The sequence below is a fragment of the Oratosquilla oratoria genome, chromosome 8 (genome assembly GCF_046742065.1).
Source record: "Oratosquilla oratoria isolate Oo_2021 chromosome 8, ASM4674206v1, whole genome shotgun sequence".
NCBI classification, from domain to species: domain Eukaryota; kingdom Metazoa; phylum Arthropoda; class Malacostraca; order Stomatopoda; family Squillidae; genus Oratosquilla; species Oratosquilla oratoria.
In genome coordinates this window covers 38,629,055-38,634,054 of record NC_134784.1, presented here as the reverse complement: position 1 = coordinate 38,634,054, position 5,000 = coordinate 38,629,055, and positions in this window count along the sequence as shown.

Sequence of the window (5,000 nt, the reverse complement as noted above, 5' to 3'; positions counted from 1 at the left end):
TCTTTTCCTGACTATTCACTTTGTTATCTATTTTAAAAAAATTCTCCTCCCGTTTTCATCTCACTAAAATTCTGATCTATTTCTTGCCATTTTTCTTCTTTATATTCTTCCCATGTTCCCCTCTGCAACATTTCTTAGAAACCTTGAAAGGGTCGCACAGACCTGACCAAAACAACTTGGCGACAACTAGAATAAGAGGGTGAACTCCTTGTCATTTCGGAATGAGTAATGGTGAAAAATTCGACTCCATTGCTGCTAAATGGGGCATACAAAGCCGAAAAGAATAGCTCGGAAGAAGCACAACAGTTATGTATCCCATCGAACAGAATTGATTGATCTAGAACTGAATGGAGTAGTTTGGCGGCAATCAGCATAAAATATTATAAGGAAAAGTTGGAATACTCTCTCAGTATTACCTTCACTATACTATACTACAGTGCATTTTTCCCATTTCTCATATTCATTTTATTTTTATTGTGGACAGTATTCAATGTTCTACTTATCAACACTGCTCTATTTCAGAATGCCTGAGAGAAGAGAGACTCAGATGTAATGCAACAACTCTAGTTAATCAGATGTTGGTCGTCTCATGCAAATGAGTTTTCATTTCCCAGACCAGCAGAAACAACGAATACATATAGTTTTCATTTTTATTGTTTTATTATTTTATTATTATTTTATGATTATCTTGTTATTATTTTGTTATTATTTTGTTATTTGTTATAATTTTGTTATTATTTTATTATTATTTTGATATTATTTGGTTACTATCTTATCAACAATTTGTTAATGCTTTGTTAATATTTTGTTAATATTTTTGTAATATTTTATTAATATTTGATTAGTATTTTGTTGGCATTTTTTAAATATTTTGTAAATATTTTGTTAATATTTCATTAATAATTTTTTTGTTTTATTGGTATTTTGTTAATATTTTGTCAATATTTTGTTAATACTTTGTTAATATTTTGTTAATGTTTTGTTGATATTTTGTTGATATTTTGTTTAATATCAATTATTATTTTGTTAATATTTTGTTAATATTTTGTTAATGCTTTGTTAATATCTTGTTAATATTTTGTTAATATTTTCTAATATTTTGTTAACATTTTGTTAATATTTTTTTAATACTTTGTTAGTAGGCTACTTTGTTAGCATTTTGTTAATTCTTTTTTTTTTTACTTTATTATTGTTTCTTTGTTATATTAGTTTATTACTATTATTATTATATTATTTACATTATTTCATTATTATCATTTTATCATTATTACTATATTACTCTATTACTTTATCATTTTATTACTGGCTAAATTACCCGCGCGTTGCTGTGGGCAAATGATGATCATTTTAATTTTGATAGAATTTGTGGAGAAAAGTTAGACGTATCAATATAACTCATTGGAAAATGTAACAAAAATAAAATGTAAAGAAAGCAAGAAAAACTCATTTGAGGAGGGAGACGCCCTTTGGAAATAAAATATACTTATCCAAGTAGCCTAGGTTCTGGTGAATATATATGGTTTTGGGGGGAGTTCGTGATCAAACAAACAGACAGACAGAGGCTACTACTTTATTATAGTAGATACAAATGAAAGATAGTTATTCAAATACCCTGGGTTATATGGTTTCAGAATATATATGGTTATAGGGGTCTATCTGCAAAAACCTAGGAGTAATTCGTAAATAATCCCTAACCTAACCATACCCCACCTAACTTTAACCCTTAACCCTAACCATAATAATTTTTTAGAAATTAAATATAGTTGTTGTTGTTGTTGTCGTTCCCTAGACTGTCTGTCCGAGCAGTCCCGTCTCCCCAAGGAAGGCCACAGCCGAAACTGGGTTTTCCCACAAATCCTTTATAGAGTGTATGTTGTGTTGTTTGCGTGCATGATTGTGTATAATGCAGTCTTCCATTATGTGTTGTATGGTATGGGGTGAAGTGTTACATCCTGGGCAGCTGTTCACAACACGGTCGTCCAGCCTCTTCTGGTAGCTTAGAAGTGCTGGGTGGTGACCGCATCGCAGTCTGGCCAAGTGGACTCTGTCCTTACGTGGGAGAGAGGATTCAGAAGGGTGGATATCAGGGGGTCTGGCATGTAGCAGTGTGTTGTCTTTCAGTGTGTTAATGGAGCGGTGAGTGATATGATTATGAATATGTTTCCGGAGGCTGGTATTTGGTGGTTGTGGAGGAAGAGAAGAGAGTATCTGTGTGTAATAAAGGTCTATGGGTGTAGTTTTAATGTTTCTTGGTGTGTGTGGGTGTTCTGCTATGTAGTGTAGCGGGTGTGATGTGTTTGTGGTGGCTGCAGCAAGTGTTTGTGTGCCTCTCATGTCGAGGTGGTCCTTGACTTTGAGGACTTTTGTTTCATGGTGTAAATGGTCTGTAGGTGATGTATTTGTGCAGCCTGTAATTGTTTTTAGGGCTTTGTTTTGTATGATTTGAAGGGTGTTGTGGTGTGTCTCACTGAGATTAGGAGCCCATGCAGGACTCGCATAATTCATCACTGAGCGTATGCATTGTTTGTATATTGTTATATTAGTTTCTTTGTTTTGTCCAAATGTTGTTCCAGTGATTGACTTGAGTGCGTTAAGTCTAGGTGTGCATTTGTTTTTTATGTTTGTGAGGTGTTGTTTGAAAGACATGGATGTATCGTATGTTACACCAAGAATTTTCGGTGTGTTTGTGTGTGGTATTAGAGTGTTGTTGATGTAGAGATGAGGTATGTATTTGTGTTCTTTTGTCCAGTTGGTGAGAAGTGTTGCTGTAGATTTGGTTGGAGCTATTTCGAGTCTGTTTGTGATGAACCATGTGTTGAGTGTGTCAAGGTAAGGCTGGATTATTTCTGCAGCTTTGTCTGTGTTACGATGTGTGTATGTGATTGTTATGTCGTCTGCGTAGGAAGAGATTTGTATTTCTGAGGTGTCTGGCGGAGATGTAGAGAGCAATCCTGGGCCCACCACAAAATACACATGCCCAACATGCTCTAAACCCATTACTTCGAGCAGACAGACAAAGGGCTCAGTTCAGTGCAATATGTGCAAAAACTGGGCCCACCTCACTTGTACAACAATTGCTGACACAAACCAATACACAAACACTTGGACATGTTCTACCTGCCCTCCAGTAACCCCAATCCCACCTCCCCAACCACAGCCAACACCCTTACCCACTCCCCCAATTTCCCTTTGCCCTTACCCCCGATTAGTACTCCCCTTCCTTTGTCCCCGATCTCTCCTTTCCCCCCCTCTGACCCAGATCCTACACCTTCCCCACTACCACCCCAACCTCAACCCCAAACGGCAACATACAACACATACAAAACACACAACATCAACATATTACAACACAACATTGACGGAATTAACACTAAAAAACATGAACTTGAACACTTTCTCAAACAACACAACATACACATTGCAATTCTACAAGAAACAAAATTAAGACACTCACACAAAACACCATCATTTCATAATTACACCACCATCAGACAAGACCGGACTGACGGCAATGGCGGTGGACTCATCACCCTGATCCACCATTCCATCTGTTTTGTGGACACAAGTGCCACAACCAAAATTCTCCTCCCTACCACAGATAACACAACTGAAACCCAATCCATTCGTATCCGCACAGGCAACAATTCAACACTAACAATAGTTAACATGTACATTCCCCCCCAATCATCCCCCACAGTTCCAAACACCTTCAGACCTCAACTCAGCCAACTAACCTCAATCCCCAACCTGATCATGGGTGGTGACTTCAACGCCAAGTCGTCTGCCTGGTTTGTCGACAACCCTGACACAGACAGAGGGCTTGATATACAGACTCAATTCGACTCATTGACTATCATGAACAACACGCATAATCATACACATATCCCATACCAAGCCCTCTACACTCCCTCCTCTCCTGATATCACCTTTTGCTCCCCCTGCCTAACCCCAACAACATCATGGAGAGTGGTCGGAGCCCTTGGTTCTGACCACCTTCCAATCATCATCACCACCAAAACAAGATGCACCCCAGCTGGCCACAGACACACTTACACCAATTACAAGAGAGCTAACTGGGAAGCCTTTAATGAAGAGACAGAACAACATTTTGAAACACTTAACAGTACACCAATCACAAACATAAACAATGCTGTGCACGCTTTTAATACAATCATACAAAACGCAGACAAGAGATACATCCCTAGAGGCAACAGAAAATCACACAACCCCAACTTCACACCAGAAATCCAAGGCCTCATCAGACAACGTGACACACGTAAACACGATACCCCCACACCTATCCCTCAAAACATAGCAGACCAAATACAAACACTAAACACTGTGATTGCCAATAAAATACATGAACAAAAAACACAAAATTGGCAAAACTTTATCAATACACTTGATCACAAAACAAACACCAGCAAATTGTACAAAACACTCAACAGCATCACACTATCCAACACTAACACTACACGCTCTCACGCAGCAATAATCACAACAACTGATAATCTACCCTCAAACAGACAACAAGCAAACGCACTCATACGTCATTTCGCACAGACGAGCCATCTTACATCTCACCCTGACGACCGACGCACCATTCGACGTAAGAAAGACTTTCCCACAGACTCAGACTATACACCCTTCATAGACAGTCAGACAAAACTCATAATGCATAGTCTCAAGCACTCATCTGCCTGTGGCCCTGATAACATAAGCAACATCCACCTAAAACACATTGGACCACAAGGTATACACGCACTCACAAACATTGCAAACTACAGCTATTCACACAACACTATACCCGACATCTGGAAGCATGGTAAAATAATCACCATTCCAAAACCGAACAAAGACCCAACAATCCCAACATCGCACCGCCCAATCACACTTCTCTGCACCCCCTCTAAAGTCATTGAACGCCTAATACTTAAACTTGTCACACCATATATTCCCCTTGCTGACTCACAACACGGTTTTAGGCCACTACACTCCAC